Genomic DNA, 18,027 nt, shown 5'->3' with positions numbered 1-18,027 from the left:
TAAAGTTTGTACAGTGAACGCACTCCTCCCGGTTCAGATTCTGTTGATGGTGGTGCGTTGGTCAAAATTCCATGTTACAATTCAGTAAATGGACCCGCACTCATTCTTAAAGGTGAAATAAATGTGCTTTTATTCACAGGTTCATTTCCAACGTTTCGGTCCTCTCCTTGAAAAAGGTCCCAGAGAGGACCGAAACGTTGGAAATGAACCTGTGAATAAAAGCACATTTATTTCACCTTTAAGAATGAGTGCGGGTCCATTTACTAAATTATATATATATATATATATATATATATATATATATATATATATAAATATATATATAAATAAATGTAGCCACCAAAATCATATGAAACCTTTTTTTGAGTTTTGAATATATCTTGCAATGAAAGTATTTTGTCAGTGTTTGTCAGTAGTATCAGGGTAATGCGCCTGTGCTATCTCTGACATGTTTTCCGATATTTCATGGCTCTTAGACATCCTTTCATTTCCAAGACACATAAAAGGCCCTGGATCTTAAAATATTCTGATTGAAGAGACGATTAAAGATACCTCTCCTGTGAAAGTACGAGCTTCAGTCTGCATTGTACATTTGTTTTCAGTGGAGTCTATGATATACAGAGCATCAACAACAGCAACTAGCAGAGTATAATGAGGACATAAATTCAAACCCACCGAGGTTTCCTTCGTGGGAATGCCGGCAGTTCACTTGAGGTAAAAAGGGTCGGTTCTGGGTAACTTTTCCAATATAATGGTGCGAATTGTCACAAAAGAATCATTATTTCACCAAAATGCAGTGTAGGCAGCACTGAATTTACCACTTTGGAAATTCGACCATAACGTGAATCCTTTGTGATAGATTTCAGCCGAACCAAATCTGAATCTTAATTAGAGCCATAAAGGGTGAAATAGATAAAGAGTAATTTGAAAGGAGAACTAAACCCTAAAAATTAATATGGCTAAAAATGCCATATTTTATATACTGAACATATTGCACCAGCCTAAAGTTTCAGCTTGTCAATAGCAGCAATGATCCAGGACTTCAAACTTGTCACAGGGGGTCACCATCTTGGAAATTGTCAAGCAGAAAATTAGGTTTGCCTGTAATATAAGCTGATGCTACACGGCTGATTATTAAATTATGATGCTAATTGCACTGGTTTCTGTGCTACCATGTAGTAATTATGTGCATTAATTACTAATCAGCCTTATATTGTGACATTTATATTCTAAGTGTACTGTATATTGTGAGTTCAGGAAGTGGCTGCAGCACAGAGCATGTGCAGTGAATCAGCAGAAAAGAAGAAGGGGAGCTACTGGGGCATCTTTGGAGACACAGATCTTTACTGCTAAAGGGCTGTGGTTGCCTTGGGCTGGTACAGAAGCACAAAACATAATGTACAACATCTCTACCTACTTCTTTAGTTAGGCTTTAGTTCTCCTTTAAGGATTCAGATTCAGTTCGGCCAGGCACTTGAATTCGGCCAAATCCTGCTGAAAAGGGCTAAATCCTGGCCGAATCCTGAACTGAATCCTGGATGCAGAGCATCCTTAGTCAACAGAAGTTAAATAACTTTGTGGCTAACTGGGCTCATTTACATCTGTAAGTGCAATTTTGAGTGCAATTGCTATGTTTTTACCCACAATGCAGCATTTTCCCCCCCAGAATTCCGGTATCATTGCAGTTGAAAGAGCCTGATTCACCAAAATTAAAATAACTGCACATGTATTCTATCACAAATCAGACACAATTGTGTGGAAGCTGCCATGACATACGAGTGACATATGCTCCCAATTCAGCTCTCCCAATTTTGTAGGTGAACTGCTACCAATTGCCTGCCTACCTTGACGCAGGGACGTCAGATGCATCAAACTTGGCGCAATAATTCATTCAAACAGACTGCATGATCTAGTGTGGATTCATAAATAAAATTAGTTGCTGCCAGAACCAAAAAGTTTGCCACAAAACATTACCATGTAAAATGTTCCCTAGAGAGATCAGCTGCACAGTTCTAAACTGGTGTAAAGTGCAGCCCCTATTTGACTTTGCAGTCACTCACTATGGTCCATAGGTTTTCAGTGCCTGAGCAGTGATGGTCTATAAAATATGTAGTGACACAACTACGAGTGCCTACACTGGGAGTACCTTTTTAACCCGTGAGCCACATTGAAATTAAAAGAGTTGGGGAGCAACACAAGCATGAAAATAGGCCCAGGGGTGCCAAATAAGGGCTGTGATAGGCTATTTGGTAGCCTCTGTGTGGACTGGCAGACTATAGGAGGTTCTGTTTGGCAGAATATCTGGTTTGTATTCAACCAACTTGCCTCCAAGCCTGGAATTAAAAAATAATCACCTGCTTTGAGGCCACTGGGAGCAGCATCCAAGGGGTCGGAGAGCAACATGTTGCTCATGAGCCACTGGTTGGGGATCACTGGCCTATATCATGGCAACAAAGATGAATTCAACAATTTTGAACTAAAATTCCTTGTAAAAGTCTTTTTCCATCGCTGAAATACTATCTCTGCCGGTATTAGATTAGAAACTCAGTATGTATTGCAAGCCACAATTGTGATAGGACAATTAAGCAGGTAATTGCATATGTCTTGCGACTCTTTGTCACGCACCTAAAATTTGCTGAGGCACAAGAAATTGCCCTTTTCTATATAGATTAAAGAAACTGATTTAAATAATCCTAGGTGAAGGATCAAGCTACCAAGTGAGCTCCAGTGGAAGGATATTCAAAGATAAAGACTTTGGGAAAATGTCAATGTCTTTGAATATCTCTTGACAGGAGCAATATTCTTTCTACCTTGTCAATGTCATTAGCCGTGGGATAAATATAAATGCCATGAGAGTTCATTTTGAGATTTAGGATTACTTTGCAAAGCACTGCTCGGTAGAGTCTTCTGTGATCTCTGGCTCAGAATAAAGTATTCTTGGCTGTTCAACATTTTATAGCTTCCTCTCCAGTACAAGCATTACTACAATGCAAAGCTCCTCAAGAGCATGTTATAGGAAAAGTAACACCAAAAAATAAAAGTGCTTTAAAATAATGAAAATATCATGTACTGTTGCCCTACACTGGTAAAACTAATGTCTTTGCTTCAGAAACACTACTATAGTTCATATAAACAAGCTGCTGTGTAGCAATGGTGGAAATTGAAAAAAGACTACAGTATATGGCACAGGTTAAATAGTGGATAACAGATAACACCATTATGTTCTACAGAGCTTATCTGCTGTGTAACCTGAGCCTTTTCTCCTTTGAATGGCTGCCCCCATTGCTACACAGCAGCTTATTCATCAAGACCCTGAATTTATTAAAACAAGACCCTGAATTATTTTGAATTTTTTTCATGAATGTTTTAGTTTTAAAGTAATTTTCCCTCTAAGTGTGCCCTGCAAACAGTGCTGTGTTGTACAAGGGGAGAAGACCATAATTCTCAGTTGTGATGATGGGGAGATACAGGCTAATATATTGCATGCTCATCAAGCAAACCTTTAGCTTTACCAGTGTGGTTTCACCAAAAGACTTTGTTTTCAACAATAATTCATTGACTGTGATACAGATGGAGCATACTTCAACTGGTTCACCATGTTCATTCCTTTTCAATCGGTCATTATCATGACTTTTTTAAATGAATTGAATGCTTTTACATGCGGAGGATGCAATGTCCAATGCCAATGTTCCATCTGTATGTATCACTCCCTCTGCCAATACACTAATATGGATTTTTGAAAGAGAGAGAGATAAAACTGGAAATGGGAGGATTCACACAGATCTTCTCGGGAAAAGAAAACCAGAAAGTTTCTTACAAAATGATCATCAAAACTCTGAAATATGTCATGGGGTTCTGCACAGTCAGAGTATGATTTGGCTGTGCCCTTCTTGTCTAGTTGTTTATTTTTGTAGTGAAAAGATTAATACATTTGTTCGAGCTCGAGTTGGAATCTAGGGCATGTTCCTTTTGATCCACTGGTGCAGAACATATAAATGGCTTGAGATGACACATAAAGGAAAAGAGAGGGCTCGGCCTTTCCAAGAGACATCTACCAGCTCTTCAAAACGCCATTGTTCCGATGATTATTATCACAATACATATTATATACCATTTTTAAATTAATGCTGCTCACTTAAATTCAGGGTGTTGCAATTAAGCAACATCCGAGTAGTGAGACAAATGGAAACTCTAATTTAACTCCCCGGAACCTTTTCTTATCGGTGCCAAAAAGTCACTTTTTTAATGACAGCACGACATTACATGCACCATCACACTTTACTGTGTCAAGTCTTGTAGCAATTTAAAGCATTTTGTAAACAGAGTTTTTTTTCAAGGTTCACAATGTGTTGCCAGAATACTTTCAATGGCAATTGATAATTTACCTACACTGGGAAAATTGTAACTGGGTGGAAGCCCATAGTAACCAGGCAGTAACTCATAGTACCAATTAGTGGTGGGCTTGTTCAGACAGCTGAAAGAATTACTGTAAAATATTACAGTAGTACAGTAAATAATTACAGTAAACAACTTATTGGTTGCTATGGATTTCTGTGATAGTGCAAATTTGTCCAGTCATAATTAATAAGCCTCAGCTTGTTTTGTGCAATTCTTACCTAAGGACATGCTCAAAAATTTGCTTTAAATGGGTTATTCACCTTAAAAACACTTTTTATCAGTTCAGTTGTTTTCAGATTGTTCACCAGAAATAAAGACTTTTTTCCAAGTTTTAGTTTTTCCAGCTTTTCCAGAATTGAAGTTTAAAGTTTAATGTTCCTGTCTCTGGTATTTCAGTTCGACAGCTCAGTAATCTAGGCTGCTGCAATTCGCCACATTAGTTGAGATATTTCTCAGCAGCATCTGTGGAATATTAGCTACTATTGTATCGATTCTAACAGCTGCCTTTAATTAAATTTAAGGATTAGACTCAGTCCCAATTTTTCAGACCCAGACCCCAAATTCTTACCTGCTTGGACACGCTAACCAACCCAATCCCCAACTGCCTTATATACAACCTGATCCAAGAGCCACTGGAAGTGACATCATCATAAGTGAGCAGGGGTAGGAAAAGGTTTTTTAAAAGATCCGCAAACACGCATTTATATCCGCACATGAAAATCCTACCCGCAACCTGCAGGTTCTGCACTTTTTGTGGGTATCCCTACCACTGCAGGACTCTATCAGGAGGGAAAAGACTATATCATCTTAAAGGGCATGTAAAGGCAAAAAAATGAAACCTATCTCCAATATACAGTACTTTAATTTAAAAATGTGTACTGTTTTTACAAGAAACCGTACTGTATGTAGTGAAATTCTCCCTTCATTTACTGCTGTGGATATTAATTGTCAGATGGTCCCTAACTGCTGAGCAGGGAAACAATCATACTTATGAACAGCAGGGGGAGCCCCTGCCTTACTTACCAGCCATGCAGAACTCAAGCAGCTTTGTTTATGACGATCCCTAAGCAGCCCAGACCACACTGAGCATGTGCACAGTCTTAGTCTTGCAAAGATGTTTAACAAAGTTACAAGATGGTGACCCCCTGTAGCCAACTTTAAAAGCATAAATTATTTGTTTGATTAGGCTTGTGGTGCAGTAAGTTCATGTTTATATTTAGTATACAAAATACAGCATTTCTAGCCTTATTCTATTTTAGACTTTACATGCCCTTTAAGTATCAATTTAGAATAGTTCACAGAGTTGGTGATACCCCTCCCAGAGATGCTTCTGAATGACACAAGATGCTGAAAAATTAATCTTTAAACTTCAGTATTAGAAAAACCGTCACAAATAGATAATAGAAAGTAATTGAACAAAAGTATTTATCTGGTGAACTATCTGAAAATAACTGAATGGAAAAAATTGTTGGAAGGTGAACAACCCCTTTAAGCCAAGAATTGTTTCCCAATGGGCAGCTTTTTCGCACAACTCCTTTTGACACAAATGGGGGGGGGGGGGGTGATGGAAGATTATTTGGTAAATTTTGCACTTCATGTTTAACATGGAATAAACATGGCAGACAAAATTCTCCAACACTGTTATAAAAGCCTTTTGCTTAGGAAATACCTCTAGCAACCTACACAGTATATAACATACTTTGTGTAAATGTGCACAGAAGAAATTATATAACAGGGCTTTCTTTGTCCAAGCAATAATTTTGTGGCTTCTCGATAACTGGTTGCAATACTCTTTGGAAACCTGGAGCACCAAGAACTGGCTTCTCTAAAACTAAGCACAGTAATGCAGTTAGGGGAAAAAGCTTGTTGGTCTTTGCTATTGTGTGTTGTGCCAATTGTCTTATAATCAGAATATACGATGAGTGATTATAAGAAAGTCTGTTCTATCAAATAAAGTGTGTAACATAACGTTATATACTGCTGCTTGGAGGCAACTGATGTAAATTTGAATTAGAGAGAAGATCATTTAATCTAACCCTTAGTAATTGGTAAATCTTTTTATTTTATTAAAGAATACATTCCATGCTTTTGCATTGAGGAACATGTTTATTTAATAGAAAGGCTGTAACTCATTTGCAAAGCTCACAAAGTCCCAGGAGTGCCATTACTGAACGTTCTGTATCAGAGAAGCTCGGCCATTTAGAAACAAAACCTTGCGTAGGAGAGGATGCTTACATTTTCAATAAATACTTGTGTAATGCTTAACCTTACACAAATCAGACTTTAGTTTTCATAGGGTCTGTATGGTCAGCTCTCAACTGCCAAGATGTTGGTTGACTCATGCAGTTGTCATGGACACACCAAAAAAAGCTTTTCTTCCAAAGTTTTATATCAATCAGCGATAACCCATAATATAATTTAGAACCTGACTCATGCATTTCCAAGATCATAATTCCTTGGGGGTGATTTACTTCTATTCATAATGAAAAGTCATTTTGTAACAACTACTAATACATGCAATAACCACCCCCACAATGTACAACAGACCCGGAACCCCCGATGGTACATTCTAAGTAGTATACTATAGGTTTTAAACAACAGATTAATCTTTTTTTTATATGATGTCATATGAGATGGAAGGAAAAAGCTTAGAATGCAATGATAAAGCAGACAATACATCAATATTAAGCACTTCATTACTGAATACAGGGTGTAATTATATTATTTTATAATGTAATATTAAATAAAATAATATAATTATATCCTTTAGATATTGTTATGATCTCATATCCCAGTGGTAGCATTGTTATTTATCAGGCATTTATACTTACACCGGTATTATAAAATGTATTTCCACATTGTATTTCAATTGTATTAAATAAATCCAATTACTAGTCTTCTCATTTCATTTAGTATGCTACTAATTTCAATACTCTACAGCTCTCACCTTACTCACTTCTGAACTTGTTCATTCCCATACCATGGGGTTTATTTATTAAAATCCGAATGTATCTAATTTCTTTTATTAAACAAACCTCGACCAAACTCACATCCATGATTTTGCCTTATTTAACATTAAAATAACTTGAATAAATTGTATCAGGGAAAAACTAAATAAAATCAAGTGAAAAACCGAGTTGTAACATTTTTTCTGACTTTTCTCCCAAATCACTTTGGGTTAAATTGCCATGTGCACCCCCACAACCTGTACACAGTGCGCCAATATAAAAGCATCTGTTTCTGTAAATCAGCTCTAAGTGGCACCTATGACTGTAAGAAGCTGATTTATTAAGTAGCAACTGTCATGTTTGGCACCCTATATCCAGAACACAAGCTAAGCTCCCTGGTCACAGGTCTCCCTTCTGCCTATAACCGCCGCCTTTCACCTCGGGAGGAGCCCTCGGCTCGGATGCCGCCAGGTCTTATTAGAGAGAGGAGCTAAGCTAACGGTTCTGGACCAGCAAAGGGGCACGATCGTCTCACCAGGATACTGGATGGAAGAACACCACCCGGAACAGGCAGGCCGGGCCAGGACAAGCAGAGAATCATCAGACAGGCCGGAATCAGGATTGGAGATCATAGAATAGTCGGACGACAGGCAAAGGTCAGATTGGAGAGGTCAGAGTAGTCACAGGCAAAGCAAGGGTCAAAACCAGTAATAACAGATACAAGAAATACAAGAAAGGAAAGGCACCTAGGAACTTTACAAATTGAACCTAACAACTGGCAATGAGTAAAACGACAAGGCCTCTTTAAATAGTTTAAATTCCTCGCCGTTGCGCGATGACGTCATCACGCCGGCACATAACCAAGGGAGCGTGCGGCCGCGTGGCCCATAGAGGAAACGGCACTGCAGCTAAACAGACGCATGCGGCGGGCGTCCCAGCTGGAGGCATGCCGGGTTCCCCCGCATGCCAGTTGGTAAGGTTTCCTTACAGCAACTTTTTCAGATCAGGTTTTTTGACTCCAAAAATCAGAAAAAGTCACAGAAAAAAGTGTGAATTTTTAGGGATTTATTATGCGACAAAAGGCGACAATTCCAAATACGAAAATATACCAGCGAAAACCTGTTGAAAACATGTAGAAGTCAATGGCAGATGTCCCTTTTACAACCAGATCTTTTATTCGTGGTTTTAGAGGTTTTTGGGTGTTTTTCACGGTGACTTTGGTGCCTCAATAAAAAAAGTCATAAAACTTATTGAAAAAGTTGTGGTTTTCAAGACGTTCCCATTCGTGCATTTTCAGTTCGTATTTTTTAATATATATCATTACATTCGTAATTTTAGAGAAAGTGAGTTTAGCCATGGTTTCAACATCTAAAACCATGAAAATGAGACTGCTAATAAATAAGCCTCCAAGTGTCAACTTCCTACTAGGGCTGCCACCTGTCTGATTTTGACCTGGACAGCCCGGTTTTTTGAAGGGCTGTCCAGGTCAAAACTGCCAGCCCAGTTTTTCAAAATAGGAAAACCAGGCAGGATTTCCTGAGGTTGACACTGCATCGTCCAATAGCCGATTGCCACATCATAGCCCCTCTCCCAATGTCATCGACTCATCCCACTATGTCATCGGTCTGCCCCTGTTATGTCACAGCCCTGCCCAGAGTTAGCTATAGGGAAAGGTAGCAACCCTACTTCCTACCCAGGGCCAATGCTCACCAGCTGGGGTTCTTTGTTAAAGAGCTTGTTGGTTCCATTTTGGTGGATACTGCTCCCAATATCTCCTGCCTTGCCCTATGTGAGCACATAAACAGTGCAGAACTTCTTCCAATTTGTTAGCTAAATATAGATGAGGCTATGGAGTGAAATCAAAATGCACACTGCTATATATAAAGCATTTTCAATAGTGATGGGCAAATAAATTCGTCAGGCCCGAATTAACCAGTGAAAAATCCACGCGTCAAAATTTTTTAGGTGCTTGTCAGAATGGTCGAACGCATAAAAATTGTCATGCGTCACAATTATTCGGACGCCCATTGACTTTAAAGCATTTGGAAAAATAGGCACACATAATTTTGATGGCCATTGATTTCAATGCATTTCGCAAATTTTTCGCCGTTTTGTGAATTTCGAGGTAAATTTGCAAATTTCTCAGCAAATCAACTGTCAACTGTGTAATGTATAATGTCATGTGTAATGTATGAAGGACTACACACCTACACGTCAAATTTGTTTTATTATACCACCTTTTGCACTTTTTAATGTGAAACATGTTATATACACCTGTATAAAAAGATTGCTAACCATCGCTGTGGGAAATGTATTTGATTCCCGTTGTACAACTTGTTTATTTTTTAAATAAGACAAATGACTTGGCAGTAAATGGAATGCTACCACAGTAAACACCACATAACTTTTTCCTGAGTGTAAATGATTGCTCTGATATAACCAAAGCGACTTCAGCTGAACTGAAATATAATCCTTATTGACAACTTAAGTCATTAGCATGGCATTGCACAGAATCATTGTTAAGTCTGACTTACTTGGTACTATAAGGTTAAAAAGTACAAATGACACTGGTTTACAAATAAGGCAATTAATACAGGTATGGCCTGGGAATCGTTATCTGGAATCCTGTTCTCCAGAAAGCTCTGAATTACGGAAGACCATCTCCCATAGACTCCATTTTAATCAATTAAAATTTTTAAAAATAATTTCCTTCTCTCTGTAATAATAAAACAGTACCTTGTAGATTCCTTATCTGGAAAACCTCTGGTTCTGAGCATTCTGGATAACAGGTCCCATACCTGTAATATAGATTTATACAGTATACATAGAGCCAGCTGTTTTTTATGGCAGTTAGTAATGAAAGCACTGGTTTTAACCTTGAATTCTCAGACAATAAGCAGGGCTATATATACAGTATACCACCTGTGTAACTTGATTAGCTGCATGTTGAGGTCCTGATGAATCAATCTATGTGTTTTTTAGTACAGAGGGAAGGGTCATATGTTATGTTAATGTTCACCACTCTTGGAGATACACACAGAATGTTCAGGACCTGGGGTTTTCCCATTAATAATAAATGGGGGAATGAGAACAGAGCATGCAGTGCGCATTTAAACATTTTTCGACTTCCTTGTTTGTGGGACTAAAAGTCACAGGAGTTTTTGGATTCTTTTTGGTTCGGCCGGATCTGAATAAGGCCGAAACTTGAACCAAATCCTGGATTTGGTGCATCCCAACTATTCATTGGCATAACTAGATGTTACTGGGCCCCACAGCAAATTATTTAAGGGCCCTCAACATATCCAGTGGTTGTCCTGTTTTACCAATATATGTTGAAATTGCTTTTGATTTGGGCCCCATGGGGTCCCCTATAACTCCTGCGCCCCCCTGCAGCCGCAAGGTCTGCTTCCTCTGTAGTTATGCCCCCGTCTAATTAGTTGATACACCAAACTAGCCATTGTAGTAGGCACTCTTACCATTGTCAAAAAACCAAAAAAGTATCTCATAACTGAACTCATATTTCCATAAAAAGCTATTTTTTTTCAACAAGAAAAAATAGCAAACATTCAGACCTAGTGTTCCGCCTTACACGTTTCATGCCCTATGGTACTTAATCATAGGCATTTATAGTACCAAATTAACTGACAAAATCTACACCCAAATAGGTCCCTCCCATATAATTTTAAAACCAATCAAAGATTGCCACATATTACTTAAGTTCAGAGCAAGATTATGCATACAAATTGCTGGGGTTGTGTTCCTTGATCTGCATGTAATCAGTAGAAATAATAACATAAATACAAAAAATTGTAAAATCCGCTATGCCATTCCAAAAAAAAAGATAATAACAGTTAGTACCATAAAATGCCATTACATATCAGGGTGAATGCTCAAAATAATGTATAATATTATTATTGACAATTTTACCTGTTAATTCTATATTATCTCAATTTCCTCCCAGATACCAATATATTAACATAAATCATGTGTAGTGAAGGGCGAATAAACTCGCCTCTGGTTCCCTGTTACCTGCCTCTGGTTCCTTGACTAGGCAACAATGCCCTTAGAAATCAAATCCTTTGTATTATTCCTTGGTTGAGCTGAGAGCAGCTTATGTATGTAGCTCTAACCTAGCTTTCTCTCCTAAATAGACTTATGACAGGATCTAGCTACCCCTTACTAGTCCTGCACTAAGGATATGCTACATAAGTGTCTCTCTTCCACTTAGAGGAGTCATTGGCAAAAGCCCTGAGACCACATGGCTCATTCAATATATGTATACACAGTGCTGCCTAGCAGCCAAACTAGGGATAACCAGGGGTCATGCTGTGACCCAGGAAGGGAAGAATTACTTCTTCCAATAACTAAGGACCCCTGTGATGGCACAGTAAATGAGGACACCAGTTATCAGTCCCCTACACAAACACATGACACAGGGGTAAAATATATATGCAGAAATCAGAAAAATATGCATTTAATATATATTTAATACACCTTGCCAGAAATTATGTATGCTACCATAATAATCAACAAATTATTTGAACTGCTTTCACTGTATGCAACTTAATTGATGTTTAATTAAAATCTCTTGAAAATTGGTCTTGATTTCTTTGATAAAACATTAGCATTCTTTTGCCCATGGTCCCAACCCTCAGATACATACAGACTACTCTGCCATGTTAATTATTCCTTGTACCACATGGCCTCCTGAAGAAAAGCTATTTTTAAATTTCTTTTAACAAGGGGCCAAACTGATTGTAATCGCAAGAATGAAAACTATTGTTATTGTAAGATATCAGTATCCATAGGGTAGCTTTATAACACATTGAATTGCACCTATGCCTATGTAGTCTCATGTTTTGTGGGGGTAAACCAGGGCAGCAATTTGATGGTATGACCTGGGATACGAATACACCATCACACAGGCTGATCGACAGAATAAGCATTTGATTGGGCCATACCCCTGGGCTTTGCATGTGACCCAATTCTTTAGGCACAACTATGATGAATTGATAGATACGGGCTGCTTTGAGAACCCTGAAGCAACCACATGGATCGGAGGTGGTGGTAGTTCCAAGGTTCCCCTGCATCAATAGCTGCAACTGCACTTTACTTGGAACAGAAGCCAAAAGGAATACAGCAGAGTGCAACAATATGGAATTTCAAGGAGCGCACATTGATCCAAGCAAAAGTATAGGATCCATTATCCAGAAACCTGTTATACAGAAAGCTACGGAAAGGCCCATAGACTTTATTTTAATAATAATACACATTTTAAAACGATTATTTGCTTCATCTCTATAATAATAAATCAACACCTTGTATTTGATCCTAACTAAGAAAAAAATTAAGGTTGTTTAACACCTTTAAATTAACTAATGGTATAATGTAGATGTAGAGAGTGATATTCTGAGACAATTTGCAACTGGTTTCCATGTTTTATTATTTGTGGTTTTTGAGTTTGGCTTTTTATTCTGCAGCACTCCAGTTTGCAATTTCAGCCAATTACCCTAGCAACCATGCATTGATTAGAATAAGAGACTAGAATATGAATAGGAGAGGCCTGAATGGGAAGATGAAAAATAAAAAGTAGCAATAAATATATATTTGTCGCCTTACAAAGCATTAGCCATTCTAAAAAATTTCTAATTTTCAAATTCGACTATTTGCCACCTTAAACCCTCGAATTCGAGTTATTGGGTCGTTTCAATTTGTCCGAGTTGAAAACATTTGATTTCAATAATGAATTTCCATTGGTTTAAAAACTCAAATGAATTCAAAATTTTTATGTATGGTGATCCAAATTACGGAAAGATTCATTCCTTATCTGGAAAACCCCAGGTCCTGAGCATTCTGGAGAACAGGTTTCATACCTATACTTTTAATTAATAGGATTATGGGATTTATGGGATTACTGTGACCAATATTGTGGACCTGCAACTGCACTTGCAGTCATAAATAACTCCTGTTTTGGGGCATTATATATGGAACTAGCACTGTATTTCTCCAGCCATATCTTCTGGGGTGTATGAAATTGATACGTTGTTTATTATATGAAACTGGCACTGCATTTATCCTACAAGATTTTCTAATTATACATGGAATTGGCTCTGAAATACTATGAAGGAGTCTGAAAAAAATGTCTGTTTGTTAGTCTTCCCAAACACAAAAAAACATCCTACCCTTACGTCTGTAAAAATGGTGCCTATAACCCTGCGCCAAAATATTATGGTATCCAAATAAGATGGAGGCTATTATTGAATTATTTTCACGACGGTTGTTTCTTTCCAATCCTGAGAAAGAGACATATGGGATGTATTATATGACAACCATGCACACTGATACTGAAGGAAAAGCATCAACAAACTCCCTTGGAAATTTGTCGTCCAAAGAGCTGCACATATTCATAAGGCATGAGAGATTAAGTTAAGAGTTTAAGAGAAGCTTTGAACGTGCATCTGGACAGATTGAGAAAATAATGGATGCATCTATTGCATTAACTGGAAAAAGTTTACCTGCAGGAGCACTGATCTATACAAACGCAGTCTGCTATCTGGTTTTAATTATATTCCTCTTTTATCTACTATATTTCCCAGATGTAAAGTATTGATGTGCCGAGCAGTGATCTGCTTTTGAGGGGCACTTACACCATTATTGTGTTGCTGTTATTGTGATTTTTATCGAGCTGATGTACCAAGAATGTCTGATCTGTGCATGTGGGAGCTTGTACCGAATTTTGTTAGTATATTAAAGGTGTTTTAATAAAACACACGCTTTCATTTTTATACACAGGCTTCAGTTTCCCAGGCTTGGCTTAAAACGAAGGTGCTGCTTATATAAAATTACATTGGAAGAGAAAATTCCAGGGACTTTTGTAGGAAATCAGGAACGCTCACCATATTGCAGGTGTCATTGACTACCAAACCAACTAGTAATTACATCTGTGATACTTGATAAATGAGCACTTTTACTGAATATAAAATCTGTGATACTTATGAATGAGCACTTTTACTGAATATAAACATTTCAATTTGAAACATGAACTTTCCGTATAATATAACAGGCAGCAACCATATTGCTCACAGCAGTCGCCAATCACAGAATGGGTTGCTTTTGATGCTCCTCTAGAGAAAACCCAACATTTTACAAATGTCCTTGGAACATTTTTGAGACCATGTTAGTTAATTCCACTTCGACTTCATTCTTCTACTTTTACATATATTGAATTCATATACTTATTAGAAACCAGTGATAATTTGTAATTTTTTTGTAAAAAATTAGGCTGATTATCTGTATTACAAACTAGTGGTGTAAATTGTTTAATATTCCATATGCTTGAATATCATTTATTGTATCTGCCTGCTTAAGGGTCTATATTAGGAAAGTCAATCTGCTATTGAATGACAATATATCTCATGAGCATGTGTTGCTTCATCTGTTGTTGAATGTAACAGATAAAGGGCCAGGCAACCCAGGTCCAATTTGATGTAAAAACATATCTCCTAATTAAGTTCCAGATTTTCCAATAGATATAGGATGAGCGTTTATTAGATAAATCATGAGATACGTTTTCTCATGGAATTGAATCAGGTCCAGAATGCCCTAGACACCTATAATATAAAATAATGGCAATTTAAATTATTGAAATAATGCTACGATACAGTAAAGTTATGGGATCCGTTACCTGGAAAGCCGTTATCCAGAAAGCTCAAAATTACAGGAAGGTCATCTTCCATAGATTCCATTATATCCAAATAATTCAAATTTTTAAACATGATTTCCTTTTTCTCTTTAGTAATAAAACAGTATCTTGTACTTGATCCAAACTAAGATATATTTAATCCTTACTGGAAGCAACCCCAGCCTATTGGGTTCATTTCATGTTTACATGATTTTCTAGTAGATCCATATTTCAGAAAGATCCTTTATCTGGAAACCCCCAGGTCCTGAGCATTCTGGATAACAGGTTGCATATTAATTTTAAACATAAAACCTAAACATCAAAACATCAAGCATTATTTCTAAAAGGAATAGTATATTAAAGGAAAACTATATGCCCAAACAATGTAGTTCTCTATAAAAATATATTGCATAAAACAGCTCATTTTTAAAAGCCAGATTCATCTAAATATCCCATTATCATAATCATATACTTTTTTAGTAGTATGTGTCATTGGGTAATCCTAAATAGAAAATTCCCATTTTAAGAACCAAGGGGATCCTATGATTCGCACACAAACAAACCGAGGGAATAAATACTTACATGTTAGATCAATGGAGCCAATTAATAGACAAAGTTCTGTCTTTTCCTCTCACACTTCTTTCTGTTACAGTTAGAGCTGCATTATTTATGGCCAGGTGATCTCTGAGGCAGCACACAGATAAAGGACAATATTTACTGATATCTGTATTCCAGCTTTGTAAGGTTCTTTAATAGGCCACTTAGTATGACATTAGTGTGACATAAAATGTCTGTTGCTCAAATATTTATTTTTGGAGTATAGTTTTCCTTTAATCCTACACATGGGATCCGATGCATCAGGTGAGGGTTCCTAAACTACTATACATATACTTTTATGCAAGTACTTCAGTATACAGGTAATTTAACAAAATACTGCGCTAATACTATTAATACTACTAATACTATTCCGGCAATACTTATTATAAAATAATAATCATAAGAATATCAAACAGCATAAAGAATCTGTATCTTGCATTAGCCACCGTGCAACATGTGGGTTGCCATCTGTCCGGTTTTGACCCAGAGATCCCTGAAATTTGAAGGGCTGCCTGGGTCAAAACTAATTTAGAAAACCAGGCAGGATTCCCCATGATTGACACGGCGATCAGCCAATCACCGATCTTTGTGTCATAGCCATGCCTCTGATGCCACAACCCGCCCCTGATGCATCATGGCCCCGTCCCTCCATGTCACAGCCCCGCCCCCTGCCCGGTCTCCACCGGCAGAAAAGGTGACAACCCTAGCTGTAACTGCCTGTCTGCTTTAGCTCACTGCAGGCTGTGTGTGCTGGAGACAGTATAAAACTAGTTTGCAGTGGCATACAGTATAACCAGTTTTCAATAAGTTTAAAATCAGACTAAAGATTACTATCTGAACGACAACAGGAACATTCTCTTAATCCTGCACATGGGAACTGGTGCATACATTTTACTCATCAAACTGCATCTAACCCATTATCTTGTGACAGTTCAGCAGAAGACTATAAGGACATCTGGAATTGATAATTGAAGTGGTATTGAATAGTTCCTAAATTATAAAGATTATAAAAAGCAACTACAATATACTTGTGAAGCTGTGGTCACTGTTCAATGACTATCCATTTCTCAACATCAACCAAGTCTCTTGCTCTAACCATGGCAGACCAAATACTGGACAACTTCATTCAATATATAGTGAATAAAGTACCCCCTCTTGTAAAATATAAGGATATTATAAGTTACCGAGGAGTTTCATGACCATATAAAAACACGAGGCCGAAGGAGGACTCCGAGGTAACTTCTAATATCCTCATATTTTACAACTTTATTTATTATAATACACAGATTTCAGTGAGTCAGAAATGACATCAGAACTCACCATTTATAACTGATGACATCAGAACTCACCATTTATATGGATATAATTTACAAGATATTCATGGCTTTTGCATATTATTATATTATAAATGTAACATTATATATAAAATACAATTGCATTATTTCATTTTACAATCTATCCATTTGTAATATGAAAGGGGATTTAATGATGCAAGCTTTGATCCTGGGGTAATTTTGATACTTTGATATTTTGATTTCTTTTTTTTTTTTTATGAATTTCTGTTAGATTAATGCAATTTATCTGTTGCTGGGGCTGTTATTTCTGTGACATCTTGGCCAATGAAATGAGGAATAGTGATGGGCGAATTTGTCCCGTTTCGCCAAGAATTTTGCGAATTTCCTTCGACTTAAGATATGAAGATCCAAATTATGGAAAGATCCATTATCCGGAAAACCCCTGGTCCCGAGCTTTCTGGATAACAGGTCCCATCCCTGTACCTCTAAACCGATGCCTTGTGGTCCAACTCTAAAAACAAATAATAGAGATAAGAAATAATAGGATAAATAGTGAATAAAGTACCCCCTCTTGTAAAATATAAGGATATTATAAGTTACCGAGGAGTTTCATGGCCATATAAAAACACGAGGCCGAAGGCCGAGTGTTTTTATACAGGTCATGGAACTCCGAGGTAACTTATAATATCCTCATATTTTACAACTGGGGGTACTTTATTAATTATAATACACAAATTTTAGTGAGTCATGTGACAGAAATTACATCACTACTCAACGTTTATAACTGATGACATCACTACTCACCGTTTATAAGGATATAATTTACAAGATATTCACAGCTTTTGTGTATTATATATTATTCCTTGTCATTTGTTCAGTAATGGAAGGATGAATATCTATGTCTATGCAGGGCTTCATAGGCAGAAGTGCAATAGATACAATTACATAGACAGGTGCTAATAATTCAGAACATGACTGTAAGCCGGACCCGCAAATAAAAAGCTTGCATTCTGCGTGACTGCAAAATTGAAGGTTTCTCACAAACATGGCTTTCTAACCTTTTATAATCATTTGTCATGGTTAGTATTGTAATGACAGTAAAGGTTGG

The sequence above is a fragment of the Xenopus laevis genome, chromosome 2L (assembly GCF_017654675.1).
Source record: "Xenopus laevis strain J_2021 chromosome 2L, Xenopus_laevis_v10.1, whole genome shotgun sequence".
Lineage (NCBI taxonomy): Eukaryota > Metazoa > Chordata > Amphibia > Anura > Pipidae > Xenopus > Xenopus laevis.
The sequence above is the reverse complement of the archived record's forward strand: the minus strand, read 5'-3'. Positions refer to the sequence as shown.